Below are 17532 nucleotides of genomic sequence, written 5' to 3'. Positions count from 1 at the left end.
TCTGAATTTTACACTTTTGCTGTTATGTACATCTTCGTTCGAACGAGTGTTATTCAAGTACAGCTGCACGGTTCTCTGTGATCATCTTCTGATTTGAATGATTAACTACAACCGTTCTGTACAAATAAGCAAAACTGGTTTCACTTTTCGTTGCAATAACTTTTTTTTTTTTTTTGTTCGCATTATCAAGAATGTAAAACAAATGTGTAACTGTTGTCAGATTAAGTAGACCATAAGTTGAAAACTACCAGTTAAGATAAATTATGTGAATATATGTTAATTTTCTTGTAAACAAAAAAAGGTAAAAGGCAGCTTCCCTTTCCTGAATGACCGCCACAACAGTACTTAATAGAAATAGACAGTGTTGGTTGCCAACCATATAGTGTTGAATAAAATGCATTCAAGGTATTAACGTTATACAACATGAAGTGAAAAGTTACTGTTGTAGATATCGGATCATAATTAAAACCAGTTCAAAATTTCAAATCGATTTCAAAAATGGACAAGATTACTCAGGTTCACATTATAGAAGGGGGGGGAAATACTAATTTTTAGGTTGAAACGCTCCTTCCTGATATCTACATGGTTTTCAAAATATATTGAAATGAATAGCCACAGATCAAATTTCGATCGCTGTCGTGGGTTCCACAAGTGACTTGTGTCAGGTTACTTGAGCTATCAACATTACTTCGAGTGATGATTGAGATTCACGTTGCACTACCAAGCAGTGTCAAAGGAATCGGCTAAGGATGTATGATCTATGTTCTTCTATCATGTGAATACCAGTTGGTCGAAAATTTCAACCTAAAACGCTCAATAATTAATAAATTTTTTAGTAGCCAATTGCTGGTCAGAATGGCTACCTGAAATGTTCGCTCAGTGAATTTTTCAGTCAAAAATAATACAACTGATATTATAATGTAAACAAGGCAACAGCTCAATTCTCGAACTGATCACAGTAGTAATTTCTGAATATTCTAATAAACGGCAACGGTCTTTCAGCTTGGGGACAGAGCGCGGAATAATGACTCATGGTAATCTGCTATTGATCTAGCAAATGAAAGTTGTCGAATCAGAACTTACTCCAAAAGCAAAGTACATTACGAGATGCGTTACACAGGCTATCGTGTGGTATTTATGGACTGTTTAAGGCACAAGTGTATATAAACTATTGTTAATACAGTAATTACTGGGACAAGGGGTGATCATATCAAGAAATTTCAACGGGTGTTAGCATTATTTACTTCTATATCAATATTCTTCAACGTTCCAGTCACAGAGATTACTCATAATGAAAACACAGGAATGTATTAACGAATCCTTACGAAAATATGGAATAATGAAATCACCTCACTTTTACCATTTGTTCTTTTATGACAACTTCGGTATTAGCCCTAATCAAATCAGGACTACAATGTAGTTGCAATAAGACCAAATGAGAGGAATGAATGTGGTTAAAATTTATTTCACATAAGGATTATATCTCTATGAGCACTATTTAGAAAAATGATATTCTGATAGTGATTTTAAGAACAAAAGTAAGGAGTTATATGAACCACAAGAAAAATTATTGATGGACGTCATTTCTATTAGAAATTCTGTTCTATTGGAATAAAAATAGTGTATATCACTAATGATGTGCAAACTATTCGCCTGTTAATGACGCTTTACATCATTAAAATAAAAACGTTCTAAAATAAAATGTTATCTAACATATTTACTATTAGTGGTAGTTTTCACAATTCATTCCTCTAGAAAGAAAAAAAAAAATCATTAGGATTTAAAAACCAAAAGAAATTCTGGAGAACATTAAGATTTCTTTTAAGCATACTTCTATTGCTATACGAGTATTTACAACTTGTGCATTTCGCTGTACAAAAAAAAATCAGGAGTGAATTAGTGACTAATGAGTTGGAAATTTTCCTGTGTATGCACACAAAAACCACAAAATGCAGTTCGAAGAAAGTGAAGTAAATGCGAGGATAACTTACGCAGATTCATAAAGGAAAGTGAAACTACTTTTACTCATTCCTTCTGAATATTATATTCAACTTTCATTCGAGAAAACAACAAACCTACAAATAGTTATGAAAAGAAAATTACTTTTGCTATAACGAGTTTTCGAAATGAAAGAATTTTAGAGAAAAATTCTTTTAATTCTCTAAAATAATTTTAGAGAATTAAAAACTCAACATGTCCACGTATTTTCAATAATATTTGTACAAAGAATCATTTTCACCTTAAACCTCAGAAATGTGTTTAAAACAGTTTTTTTTTTTTTCATTTGAGTCATGATACATTTTCGCCTATCATAATTCATAGGAATAGATTAAGAGTAATCTCATATTCATGATATAGCTTAGTTATTCATTAAGCGATAATTATCAGGAGAGGATTATCCATACCGATGTTGGAAAAACTTTAAATCTTTATCTGCATTTCTCGCTTACTTTTCTCTATGACTAACCGATATAACTGGGAGCCGACTGTATTTAGACACTGAACGAATTTAGGAGTTGCAAAAGTTCTTAATTGATGAGAGCTATAAGAGTTCTCGCTGAAGTTACTAAAATGAAGACTAGCCTAGTCGTATTATATTAGGCAGGTTTATAAAGTAATTTCATTAAAATGTTGCAAAGTGTTCTTTCCGAATGAGTCCACAGGAAATGGTACTTGACTGAAGACTCACAATATATGTTATCACTCAAGAATATTCAAGACAGCACTGTTGCTAAAATAATATGAAAAAAGTAATAAATAATTATATATCGCATTAGGTCTCAACACTATAATATAAAAAAAAACTACTAAATGGCAAAATATTTTTGCTAAAATTATATTTTTTTGTATTCTCTCGCAACTGAATAACGATATTTTACATTTTATTTAAACTAGCTGACGCTAGCACATTCAACAGAAAAATCACTATGAAAAATTCAACGCACAAGTAGATATAGTAATCATTTTTAATATCTCCTCGATGCATTCCTTATGTGTTTGTTTACGGTAAAATGCATATTTTAATATCACATTGAGTTCATCGGGTCAAGGTCGAATGATACCGTTCTAATGCTAGTCATCCTTTATTGCTAAATCGCTGTACACTAAACATTCGGGGGGGGGGGGAGTGAAAGAACCTCCTTTCCTAGACATGAACTTTGTTCTTGTGAGTTAGCTTTTTGCAAGGTAAGCTTCAAAACAAACTAGCTTTAATGGTATTTTGGAGCGATAAGATCTGAGTACTTAATATATCTAGTGCTTTGTGAGCAATCATTAAAATTAGAAAATCAAAAGAAATAGGTTGAAAATCCACTATAGTACAATATTATACAACCTCTTTCTCTCGGAAGCTGTAAATGACTAGAAGTAGTTCCTCAATAGTCACTAGGTTCGTAATGAACAAATTCACCTTGCATTTAAATATGCACACAACTTACAAGAATGGACTGATTCACGACTTTTGATTTGTGGATTAATAAGTTAATGAGTCCTTGAACAATGATTTTGTTGATATTAAATACTGAAAACTCAAAATTAGTCAAGTATGCCAATTTACTTAGCTTAATATGTTCACTTCATCTATTAACTTGTATCATATGATAACGGTGAAATTTGAAAAACCGAAATTTACTTATAACATCAAAATGCGAAAATTCTTCTTGTTTTGCGTATTAAGTCATCCCTTGCAATTGTGACTCAAGAGCATACATACCACATGAACAGCGTTCTAAAGACAGTAAATTATAACAAGTATATAATTCCAGCATTATTTCAAATTTTAACTGACAAAAATCTTATACCTGTTTTATTTTCTATTAATATTGTACAACGAAAAACCAATTATTATAATGTCACTTATTTACTAAGTTGCAAATTATTTACCCGAAATGACAAGTAATCACCTGCACAGGATCCACACTTTCGCAACTTGGCTCCGTCATATAACCGAAAACGCCTTCAGTCAAAAGCACCGGACTAGATCACAATTATTCTCCAAAAACTGTACCAGAAAGATGCGTCAAGAATGCAATAAGCCTTTTTGGGGTGTGCATTTCTGATTAAATAACATATCACAACAATAAAGCTGCTTGACTAGCAGACACTGCCATACCTTCTCTGTACAACAGACCGGATACAACTACGTCCTTGTGTCTACGATGTACCTCTACCACTACAATCCACAGCCGCTTGTCCTACCAGCAAGTAACCTTGATTGTGATTGGCCGCTCTCTCACCGCTCCAGCCAATGCATATTACCTTGAACAACGTACGCTAACGCAATGGCCCAACGATCCCGCAGTTGCGTAGTCAAGAATGATATATCAGAAGACCTCAAAAACACGCACATGGCATTATACTGTATGTCCTCTTGCCCTACCTGTACTACTCAGGTATGACCGACAACCAGATCGTGCTCTTTCATTCATTCACGGCGATATTGTCTTAAAAGTATTGCTTCATTTACGTTGGCGGAAATGTTACAAGAAATCTTTGTGTAAATGTCTATCTGATCGTATCGTAAAGAGGCGATAATAATAAAACACGAATATGGCATCTGATTATAAGAAAGCATTGAAATGGCGTAATAGATCCATACAACTATTTACGCTTCAACATTTATTAAATCATTAGTATTTTAGGAGAAAAAAAATTCAAAATATTAAAGAACAGTTTTAATATACTACTCGTACTATACTATTTCTGTATTAATCGCTTACAATAACTAGTCGTAGTAAGAAAATGAAACCAGTGAATATTACAAACAGATACTTCACTATTATTTGGATTTAAGAAGCACATACTAAAGATATACAATTAAAAGAGTGTTAAGAAAATGCGATAAAACTGAAAAGGAGAGATATTGGTGAAAACTCTAATGTTACAGAGCATGCCATATAAAAAATAATTCAGATAAAGTGCATGTAAAAATAAAATAAAAAGTATCTGGGAGGGGGTGGAATTCATCGCACTGGCCTCTTGTAGGAAAAAAAAAAAAAATCCCCATAACAAATCAATCCATAACCAAAATCTTAAGTGCACTGGAGTAGTCTTAAGATTTCTTAAGGAAGCATTAGAAGTTTGCTATTGCGTGAACACTGTCAACTGCAAATAAAATTTTTACACTCCCTTTACTCAAAATTAATTTTTATGAGTTGGATAACAATTATGCTCACTTTTGTTTATGAAAGAGAGTATAGGATGCAGGTTGGAATCCCGCCACGGGCATGGATGTTTGTGATTGTTTTCAGGTGGGAGAATCGTCCGATATGATACTACCATCCTAATTACTAGGAAAGTTTTCCATGTTTCTTCTCTAGAGAAGCGCTTCCGGATTGCGTAAAATATACTGTATATAAAATTAAAATAAATATATAAACAATAGCTCACCCACGGTATGAATGTACTATAAGTTTTGTGATTTACAAGATTCCCATTTAGTTGATAGTTCTTCCCATGTAATTTGAAAGCATTTATATACACATGTGTTTCTTTTGTCTATATAGAAAGCCAAGGAGGAAAAAATTCAGCTAACAAATTAAAAAATAATTTAGAAACAATACATCTTTCCATTCAGCTGTTCATACGTCAGTCATGTGCATATTGGTAGAAATACCAGAATGCTCAGATTAAAAATCCCATACTCAAAATCTGAATAGAGCTATGTATATTACCACCAGAGAAATATCTACTCTATATACATATATATATATAAAAAGATAAGCCGAAATTCGAAACATTTTTATGTCACGTTTTTTGTCTTACCAGTCCGGAACTCGGGGGGTTGGGCGACAGGCGACATTAATTTTATATATATAAAATTAATACCGTTCCGCACTAAAATCCTGTTTCTTTACTCCGTGTCATCTCTATTTGCCACATATTGTACAACTAAACTAGCAAAAAAATTCTTGATTAATGAGAATATAACGAAAAAAAATTCTGTACATGAAAACTTTTAAACTGTAATGGATTTTAAGAGTGTACAAATTAGCGTGGTGCATGTGACATGGATTCTGTACTTTCAGCAAGAACAAAAAATAGTTTAAACGAAAATACTAATTCATGAATTATAAAAATATGCACGTATCGGAATAACAAGACGCAATTTTTGGTGAATCTGAAAATGAAAGAAATCTTGAACAAACTCTGAGCAAGACGAGGTCCAGAATGCAAGGGACAAATGAAGTGGAAAAGATGAGTAATTCAAGAAAAAGAAATAATTCTAAGAGCTTGGAACAGAATTGATAAAAAGCACTTTAGACCAGTGCTAAGCAGCGAAGAGAAAATGACACAATGACGAGGATAATGAAGCTGCAGACAGACCACTAATTTAGGTTTACCCTTTTTTAAGAGTAAATATAGATTTGCATTCTGCTAAATATGCTCTTTAGATGTTTAATATTCCGCTAAGCAATAAAAATGAAGTTTAGTATAAACAAATTGCTTATGATAATGTATTATGTTGAAATACGCACTGGGAGCAATATATCACTTATAAAAAGTGCACAGAACTGAATAGCGCGGACATGCTTTAGTCCTTCCGCTTTACACCTTTATAGGAGGAAAATTTGCGATGAATGAAATATTCTGAACTATGAGTCTTGTGACTCCATGGAGGCCTAAATAATATTATTATTCTTTCCCCACGCGATGTCAGAGCGCATCCCAAAGTGTTCTGATGGACTGAGATCGGGGCTCTGTGTAGTCAGTAAATTTTCCTACATCAATTTTCTTTAAATACGTACTTGTTGCATATAATTCCAAACACTAAAACCAAAAGGTACGATTTCACTCCAAACCATTGCATCTTTGCCACTAAATTTCACATTTAGTTGATGCATTCCGACGTAAGGCGTTTGAGCCTCTGTAGCTCAGTCGGTAATGCTCTTTGGTTGGACAGAGCTGGATTCAAATCTCATCTAAAATGCGAAGAACTTTTTAACGGCTTCTGAAATGAAGATGAGTTAACCGTCTCATACAGAGATATATTTTTCAACCCGCAGACAAACTAGGCCCGTGATCACATATCTACAGATATAACACATTCAATCTTCCGGGAATGCAGCAGATGAATGGTCAGCAGTATTAAAAATGCCCGTAAACCTATAATGGGGACTCAACCCATCCTTGAGGCAAAAATGAAAAAAAAAAAAAGAAAGAGGGCAAGAAAGATCGCAAACTTGCAAAGCTCTATGGAGACTAGTCACAATGTTGTTTATATCAGTGCAGTCAGCGCACAGTTCCATTTACGAGTGCAACTATCCTTCCTTCGAAACCAAGACTGTGCCGCTCTTTATTACGTATGTCTTACTAGTAGACTCTCTAATCTTCTTAATCATTTCCACATGAAATACTAGATTTCCAAAACATTCTTACCATTATCAATTGGTCTTCTGGTGTTAGCTTCCCAGGTGTTCTTATGCGTTTCTTGGCCAGGGTAGCTACACGCATTTCCGTCGACTGAAAAGTTGCCTGCAAGAGATTCTGGGTGACGCAAAATCTGTTTACCAATGTAAAGAAATTTTGGGTCGCTTTCCAATGTTTCCTTACCAGTCTCTTCCCCGATATCACGAACGGATAGTGCACCGATGCAGTTTACAGATGTATAGTCGACTTGAAATATCAGTTTTCAATATGTTTCATTCTAAAACAGAAGGGTTTCGATGCTTATTTCGGCGGTGTATTATGTATGTGGCAATAACAGGCGGAGGAAAGGATTACTTTTATATAAAGAATCGTGTATACCAATTTATTATGATCACTGGCATATTTCTTCGTTGCAACGAATCTGTTACTAATAAATAACATTCATAGCAAATAATACAAAAAAAAAGTTCCATTTTGTACAGTTAGACCTTTGCTGGTCTTGGAAAATCCCTATATGCTACTATTCTGCATATAGTACTTCATATTTTCAGTTTATTCCAAGGCTAGCTTGAAAATTAGAATATAATACTTTCGGTCTCAATGACAATTTCTATTCCTTTCTGTTTTCATGCCAGCTACACACACAAAACACTCTTCTGATAGCAAAGATGATCAATTGGCAGCATACTTTCAAACTCCTACTCAAGGAAAAGTTCTTCCTTTTATACCAAGTATTCATATTCAATGCTTCCCTCGATCTCTTCCCGATGAAAGATGCTAAAAAAAAAAAAAAAGCCTTGTCTTCATAATGGTCTCTTCTTAAAAGCACTTCTCAAAATTTATGCTCAGAACTAAATGAGATCCTATTGTCACATTTCTTTTAATCTTTTCATGCTTCACTAGTTTTTAAACATGTATATGTGATGTTTGCAACATTATTCATTCCATTCTACTGAAGAGAGAGAGAAATCTAAACCATCCAATTACTGAACCACTGCTCTCATCTCATTTCAAACAAAATAATGGAGAAATCCAATATGAATCAACATTCGTAGTTTCTGTAAATCAGTGCTCACTAATCTCTTAAAAACTGACTCATTCCGCTGGCCTTACTACTATAATTACACTAAGCAGAGGTTTTTCTCTTTTTGATTAGCATGCTGAGTAAGGTGGATTCAAGAAACACATCCATTAGAGAACGGGGAAGATTGCTTAAATACGAAGTACCAGTTAAATTATCTTATCGACGAATTCATCCTGTTACAATATAAAGTATGAGAATAAATTTAAAAAATAAATAAATAAATAAAAGGTAATAACGCTGCCTTCACCTAAACGAACAGCAGCATTTTGGTGAAGGGAAAGCGACTCAATGCACCCTGCGTTAAACATTACCTTCCCTGGCCAGTGAAATACTATCTCTGCTTAGGGATCTGAAGCTACTTCAGTTCCCTGGTAAGTTATGTCTGGTCTCCAGGGTAGGGTTTCCGGATTCTCTCCCCAAGTGTTTTAACATATAGTATGAGTGATGCACGTTTTGATCAAACATATTGTGGAGATCCAGAACCTCCCGATCTTGAAGGATACAGCAGTAAAGCAGTTTCACAGGCTGGCTGAAAGATATATATGGGACCGAACCTATGTTAACGCGTTTAGGAAGCTTCCTAATCAGCGGGCGTAAAATCCAGCTGCCATCTATATAGCCAGTTTGTGTCAGAAGGAAGGCTATGTAGTGGTATGCGAGCAGAGGCAACGTTATGGCATGGAAACTGGATGCTCTGTATGGGGTGGAAGGGCTAAGAGTATCTCCTGCATGTTTACTGCTGTTTTTCAACTGATATCATTATCAATAATGAGAGTTTGCTTTCATATTGGTGATAACGATAAAAGGTACTATTACTGTGGTTAATATAAAAAAAACAAATCTCTAAAAACCGTGCGGGAAAAAATCTTTCGCCTACAGACATTTAAATCCCAACTTCTGTTTTTGGACTGAACCCCAAATTACTGCTACAACCACACTACAACCAACTACTACTACACTCTGCATGATTCCTTCAGCCACACGGAGTCATCTTTTGTGCGTCGGATATTCCTTGGCAGAGGATTCCCAATCTTTTGAGTGATTTAAGATTTCATTTCCTCAATATTTATCATTCATTTACTGATTCCCAAATTCATTCATCCCAACATTCTGAATTTTAAATACTTCCAGAGAAATTTCACTTCTAGTGGAATGTCTTGCTCTCAGCAATTTACAAACACGTGTATCATCTGAAACTACAACGTTAAGTGGGAATATCTTTGGAACGTTTAATCTCCTTTCCTTAGTCAGACCACTGTTTTCATTCTCTTGATACTTGTGATTGTGTTACAGAAATTATCCGTGCTGGAATGAGTACCATCAATTTCACCATCCTCTTCAAAATACTGCTCAATATCCAAGCCATGGTTTTCCAAGAAAGACAGTCCAACAACTTAAGCTGGAGTTTTTGAACCAAAAATTGCAACTTCATTCACAGCTACACTGAGACCCGCAATACCTGCACTACAAACATTAACAGGGCTAAACTCGAGTTTGGGGGAGACCACACTTCTACCAGACGCGTACCCCGGGTGGCGGATGGGGGAAACCCAAATGGGTTGCTCTGAATAAAGAAAGAGCCATGGACCAAAGGATAGCAGAGGCATGGCAAGCTGGCTACATTATTATGCCAGTAACTTTCATGAGCAGGAGAAAGTCTACAAACCGAGATAGTGCTACTGCGAATGGGACAACCGACGCGCCTACTCGAAGACCACATAGAGTAGGTGAGAAATCAGCAATGTGGTCAGCCAAGGATGTGAAACATGTAGCCACCCTCAACATAAGATCACTATACCGACCTGGAAAATTGCAATTAGTCCAGGAAAATTTAAAGAGACTGAAATGGAGTATTTTAGGTTTATCAGAAACACATTGGTGCGGAGATGGATTCATGGATTTACCAGAAGGAAGACTTCTCTGTGAATGTTATCTTTACTTCTCAGGAAGAAAAGATTACATACACAGAGGAGTTGCATTATTAATTGAAAAGAAACTTACACACTCAGTAATTGAAATAAACCCAGTGTCTCCTAGAATAATAACAGCCAAACTTCAAGCAAAAGACAAAGGTCAAACAATTAAAATAATCCAAATATATGCACCAGACAGTAACCATTCAGAGGAAGAAATAGAAAATTTCTATGAAGAACTACAACAGGAAATAGATGATCCCAAAAATAGAGAACTCATGATAGTGATGGGAGATTTTAACACAAAAATAGGACAGTTCACAGCAGACAAAAAAGATGTGATGGGGAAATTTGGATACGGAGAGCTTAACGACAGAGGAGAACAATTACTCCACTTCTTTAAAGCAAACGATCTAATGATTACAAACACATTGTCCTATCAACGCCCTAATAATAAATATACATGGACATTCCCAGATGGTAATATAAAGAACTGCATAGACTATATCATCATAAACAAACAATGGAAAAGATCAGTAAATAATGTACGAACATTAAGAAGTTTTGATTTTGACACTGACCACGAAATATTAACTGCCAAAGTGAAGATAAAATTCAACAGGAAAAATAATATCAAAAAAGAAGAAACATCAACCTATCAAAACTAAAAGATAGCTCAAGCAGAAGTCGATTTTTAGAACAGATGTGCTTGAAATTAAAACCCTCCATCTTCACAGCGGAAAATACTGGGAAGAAGGAAAACAAACAATGTTATCAATTGCAAAAGACACTCTAGGTTCCAAACCCAAAATAAACAAACAGTGGATAACCCAAGAAATCATAGCTACCATAGAAGAGAAAAGAGAGACCAAGATACTTGTGAACCAACAAAACAGTGAAGAGAATAGAGAAAAATACAGAGCACTAAAAAATAAAGTTGCTAACCTATGCAAAAAAGCCAAAGAAAAATGGTTAGAAGAAAAAGCTAAGAAATGCCAAGAAGCATACCAACAAAACAACCTAAAAGTCTTCCATGATACTGTAAGAGAAATTACAAAGGAATTCTCAGCAAAAGCAGTAACAATGATAAACAACAAGATGACTGAAACCGGGAATACTGAATATATAAGAAAAATCTGGTCAAACCATTTTAAGACTACCTTCCACCAAGGAAACAAAACTACAATGCCAACAATAGAAGAAAATAATGATCACCCAAAAATTTTACAAGAAGTAGTTAGATACGCAATAAAACAGATGAAAAACAATAAAGCACCGGCATTGATACTATCCCTACTGAACTGTGGTCATATGGAGGCAGCATATCAACCCTATTCAATAAAATACTACAAACAGGAGAGATCCCAGATGACTGGAGAACTGGAAAGATCCCAATATACAAGAAATTTACTCCCTCACACCTATAAAATATTCATAAAAATTATACAAAATAGATTAAAAAACACCTATGAAGAAATGATAGGCATAGAACAACCTGGTTTCCGAGGAAACTATTCAACAATAGACCAAATTTTCACATTGCACCAACTAGCAGAGCTCAGCTGGGAAGACCATAAAGAACTATATTGTTGTTTTGTGGACTTTAAACAAGCTTTCGATAACATCAACAGAGAAATCCTTCTTAAAATTCTACTAGAAAAAGCAATAGACAAATATATAATATAGTTTCTGATAAAATATTACTATAAGACAAATGCAATAATTAAAAAGGACACACTCACAACAGAACCCATAGAGATCCAAAAAGGAGTAATGCAAGGATGCCCATTATCCCCATGCCTATTCAACATATATCTAGAAGAAGTTGTAGACAATGAGCCTGGAATCAATGTCAATGGTTTAAACATAAATAATATCAAATATGCAGATGATCTCGTCCTTCTTGCAAGAACCCCAAATGAACTACAAAAGTTGATCAACAAGCTAAACGAAACGTGTAAAACATATGACATGACAATAAATATACAAAAGACAAAAGTGATGAAAATAGGGAGGAACAGAACTACCATCTCAGCCACCCTAAACGGAGAACAAATAGAACAAGTAGACAATTTCATATACCTTGGATCAAAACTAACAGAAACAATAGATGAACTCAAAACAATCAAACACAGAATAGCGATAGGATGGACCACCATGGGAAAATTACAGAAAATCTGGAAAACAAACAAGATATCTAAGCCAGCCAAAATCAAATTATATGAAGCAATAATTATACCAACAGTCATCTATGGAGCAGAAGCGTGGACAGTTAAAAAAAGAGAGGAGAAAAAACTGCTGGCATTTGAAATGAAATGCTTAAGAAAAATAAATAGAACAAGTTGGATAGAAAAGAAAACAAACATCATAGTCAGACAAGAACTATTGTATAAAAAGACAATAATAGAAAAAATTAGAAAACAACAACTGAGATGGTTTGGACACACTGTACGCAGACAGACTTCCTAACGTCCTAATCAATACTTTTCCAACTGAAAAAAGAATACCCGGACGACCAAGAATTACCTGGCTGAAATTAATAAAGAACATCTCGGGATGCAGAACATATAAGGAACTTTTTCGAACAGCAAGGAATAGAGAAGACTGGAAGATCCTGCTCAAGAGAAGACTCAACCCGTCTTAGACGGAAGAGAAGAAGAGAAACCTGAGTTTGAAAGGGCCAAATGTAGAAAACTCTCCACATACACCAATGGAAAGTGTACCTTCTAGTCTTTTGCAAAAGCTGTTGGGTACAATTTTTGTTCGCCTAGGGGCCTATTTCTCCCTCCCAGATGGCATTATTGCAATATCACTTAAAGATAAGGCTGGCCTCAATGCATCATTCTTCTCATCCAATCCTGCATAGAGGACGAAAACAAATTTTTCCCCATCTTTACCTAAAACACTGCATTATATGCCTGTTACAGCATTTTGCCAGAAAGAACACTGATCAACTTGGACACCAAAAGGCTTCTGATCCTGATGGTATCCCATCAACCATCAGAAGCATATCTCATGAGATATGCATCTGAACCTTATCCTTGATCACCTAACTATATTATATCAACTGGCATTCACCTTATATAATACGAAAACAAGCCCACATACATACGATTCCAAAAAAAGGAAATAAGTATCTACCATCAAACTATCGCCCTAATGCTCTCATCTCTGGCACATTTGTCCAAAGTAACTGAAGATCCACAGCAGATGTTGTCTACTCATCCACCTTTGGCCACATAACATGAAAAGGTTTGGAGAGATGTATACTCCAAGTCATTTAATAGGGTTTGGCATCAAGGGCTTCTCTGCAAATTGCCACCTTATGGTTTGCCTTCCACCTCTGTAACAGGATTGCCGGTTTTCTCTCGGGATGTTCATGGCATGTAATGGTGGAGGGTGTTCTTTTTTCACACACTCATATTATTGCAGGTGTATAGCAGGATTCTGTTGTCTCAGTTACTCTTCCTCATATGACAGCACTCTTCATTCCTCCTACTCATACAAGCCTTGTAGTGCTCAAACAACATCTACAATCACTGCTTTAATTTCTCATCTTCGTGCATCCTTCAACTGTGTGATAACATTCTAGTCATCTTTAAGGCTTCAAAAACGTAATTTTTTTTTTCTTGCAAAAAAAAACAGGCCGTAGTTCTTCTCTTATATTTTATAATGCTCAATTCAACAAAGACAAGATTTCTCTTCTGAAACTGACACTTATGCTAGGCATAAACATATCGCATAAACAGATAAACATATCGCTCCAATAGCATCCTCTGCTTCCAAAAAAACGTGTTTTTTTTTTCCCGCTGAAGACGTTACTTTTCATCCAGCTGCTTACTCAAAAATCCCAAATCCTGCGGACTTTAGAATACTACTCATATGTGGGGTAGTGTACCAACACCTCTGAAAATTTCTTGATGCTGTCTCGAAGGCAGTTCGCATCTCTCAAAGACTTTCTCTTCACTGTCTCATAGGAGTTCCCACATACTTCCTCTACAGATATTTCCATTGTCACTGTTCTGCAGAAGTGTGCTGTATCATGTCCTTATTTCTGTTAAACCTTTGTTTAACAGAAATAAAACTTTGTTAAAAGTTTGAACTGCTGCCTCGCCGAACCTGCTACTCTCATTCAGGATTAGGATTATAACTTCCAGCACTTAAAAAAGAGATTGCTTTTTTCTTGTTCCTCGCCCTGTCGTGTGTGAGAGTATATATATATAAAAAGTTACATACACATCACTGTTCAGCGCTGCATTTCGAATGCAGTGGCGAGATCTATCATGGCGTCTGTAACAAAATTTAGCAGCCAAAGGATATTTAATGGCAGTACTTTTGTCAGTCAGACAAAAATCAGTCAAGTCAGAGTGAGTGCAATTCATTCATAAAACTTCAGTCCGTTTTTGTTTTATATAGTGAAGACCATTTTGTTTTGTCGCCACTACCATAAGTCTAATTGAAACCAAACTGCTATGACTCAACAAATTTTCACATAGGTCTCCTATATACCAAATTTCATCAAATGCCATTCAGCTAGTGCAGGATTCTTAATATCAGTTCGAATCGTTTTACCAGATTTCTACCAATAAAAATAACCCGCCTGAAACCAGAACTGAACCCCGTGGTTATATTCTACTAGTGTAAATCTTTTATCACAAATTTTATTACATCTCACTCAACCAGAGCGATTGCAATATATGATTTCGACATGTTTAATCCTTTCGTGCCTTTGCAATTAGTCCGATAATAAAAAGTGAAATGATTTGACAATTTTTTTTAAGATTCCAAACACTGAATTTCAATGAAATCCGTCCATTGTCTAGCAATAACTTGCGTATGCAAGGATGAATAAAATGAATCGAAGAGATGCTTATGCACTTTACAAAAGTGTACCAAACAAAACTCGGTTCTAGCTCCACTGTATGCAGTAAAATGAACGGTATCACTAACACAAGAACGTTATGAAATACACTTTTTTTATTATTATTTTATTGTCGATCATTTACCTATTTAATATTTATACTATAGCTAATTCATAAGTTTCTACTTTGACAAATCATAATAAGTGAATCAAACGTTGGTGCATAATTAATTTTAAAAGCGTGAATAATTATGTGAAGGATAATTTATATTCTGTTCAAATAGCGAATCAGTACATTACAATTCATTTGAACATTTCTTATACACTGCTCAAAACAATTAGAGGATATTTTAGTTTCTGTCGGATAAATATAAGTTTCTGCAAATAATTATAACTATTGGGTACTTTATACATGAATAAATATTTCTTACTTATGGAAGGGAGTAAATGATGAGAAATTGTTTAAATAATCGATATTTATTACAAATTGTGTTACATTTGTAAATTATTTTTATAACTTTATAATTCATGAGAAAACCAAAATATATCTTAATTGTTTGGAGCAGTATAGTTGTCCATTATACTAGTCTTACTAATTTTCTACTTTCTTGGCACTATTTTTATTGATGTTTATTTTAAAATTTTCAAGTTATCTGGTTAAAAAGTTGACAGAAAAGTTGAAAATTTAAGTAGATAAAATCGATGGTCCATATAAAGTATAAAATATAAAACAGCGTACAACCTTCTTTATATCTACTTCATTAAATATCTGCGCACTGCACATTCCAACTGCTGGCTTGAAATTTGAAGATTACAGATTACAATCTGCAATATTTAAATTCAGAAGATCGCGTTTGCTGATGAATGCATATCATAGACGCGTGAACCAGAACAATGTAAATCGGTTCTGTGAAACAATGAGATCACGTGTTTACCTATTGTTAACAACGAAGTTTGGCTATAGAAGTGTAATAATGTAGGATTGCTTTTCCTGGTGCTGATTAGATCCACTGGGTAAAGTGCATGGAATCACTGCTAATGCTATAATGTTCTGAAACAAAATGCGTTCCGGCATTATGACAATTTTATGGAATCGCCTCTTATACTTTTTAGAATGATAACTCATATTACAAAACAATAAATTCCGTTTATCGAAATTATTGCTGAAGCAACTAAGGCAATGAGGCCAGTAATACTGTCTGTTAAACTGCACTCTTCTGATAGTTTGCTTGTTTGAGGCATGACAAACTAATTTTCATGCCGAGTTTTCCCCACCGGTATAAAATCCTGGGAAGGATTTTATACCGGTGCCAGCTTTGCTCATAGAAGTGATAGTAAATATGCGGTTGGAAGAAAATAACACTGGGACAGGGCAGTAGTCAGCACAGAGCTAGACCCAACTAGATCATTTGCGTAATGAAATGAATGGAACGCAGAATTAGAACACAAGAGCTGTCTTCGTTAATGCAACTTAACAGTGCTTTAACGAGCAGACTGCAATATCAACTGCCAACAGAAATTGGTAGGAAGTATTTCATGTGGCAATGAATTACTATGGTAAATGGGGAAAACACGTTATCAATTTCTATCAATAAAGAAGTGTTTTGTTTATATCCGCAAGTGTGTCCCGTGACGTTTGATAGGATAGTATATCAGCGAAACACAGTAAGTTCTGAACATACGAACTTATCCGGAAAAAAAAATATATCAGCTTTCTTCTGTTAGAATATTTTCACACAATTCGAAGATATTAGATAACCTAAGGTTGATTTCATATACACTGAAATTTTATCAACCTTGGGTAATAAATTGTGAAATTAATTTTTTATAACTGGTTTTACTACATGAAATTTTAAATTAATTATTTTTTAACCTTAGGTCATAGTACATCGCCTAGTGAAACGGAGACCTGTTTCAAGTTTCCCTTAAGCACGATGAATCTACTATTCGCAAGTATATTAATATTATACATGCTTTGAGGTGAAATTATTCGTCCGGATTGGGCACAAACAACCATGCACACACCACAAAGTTGATATAACATTCAAAAGCCGAAAATGCTGATATTCTGATTATATTAGCATTTTAAGCAATGGAGCAGTTCAATATACAGTATTTTAGATATATCTGAAATATTTGACCACTTCACTGAAATATTGACATATATCTGAAATATTTGACCACTTCACTGAAATATTGACATATATCTGAAATATTTCCTTACTTCACTGTGAGGAAAAATCAAAAATATCAAAACTTGCAAATTCGCAAGAATTTACAGGATTTTAAATGTAACTCAATGAAAA

At 34.7% G+C, this 17532-nt stretch overlaps 1 protein-coding gene across 9 annotated transcripts in view; it reads right to left on the bottom strand.

The window, feature by feature from the left end:
• The window catches only part of rdx (BTB/POZ and MATH domain-containing protein rdx), a 288756-nt gene that overhangs the window by 154954 nt on the left and 116270 nt on the right, over window positions 1-17532 (bottom strand). For 2 of the 9 annotated variants that reach the window (XM_090412683.1, XM_090412690.1), the window contains exon 1: window positions 3883-4144. The exons of 5 other annotated variants lie outside the window; for them this stretch is intronic. The gene's annotated coding sequence lies outside the window, so the exon portion shown is untranslated. Of the gene's footprint in view, window positions 1-3882; window positions 4145-17532 lie in introns of those variants that run through there. 2 more of the 9 variants (XM_090412685.1, XM_090412691.1) reach the window with 1 other exon arrangement.

Source organism: Typopeltis vanoorti, chromosome 23 (genome assembly GCF_054136105.1).
Source record: "Typopeltis vanoorti isolate ZY-2024b chromosome 23, IOZ_Tvanoo_1.0, whole genome shotgun sequence".
In the NCBI taxonomy this organism is placed as follows: Eukaryota; Metazoa; Arthropoda; class Arachnida; order Uropygi; family Thelyphonidae; genus Typopeltis; species Typopeltis vanoorti.
Note: the sequence above shows the minus strand (reverse complement) of the source record. Positions and strands in the feature narration are given on the sequence as shown.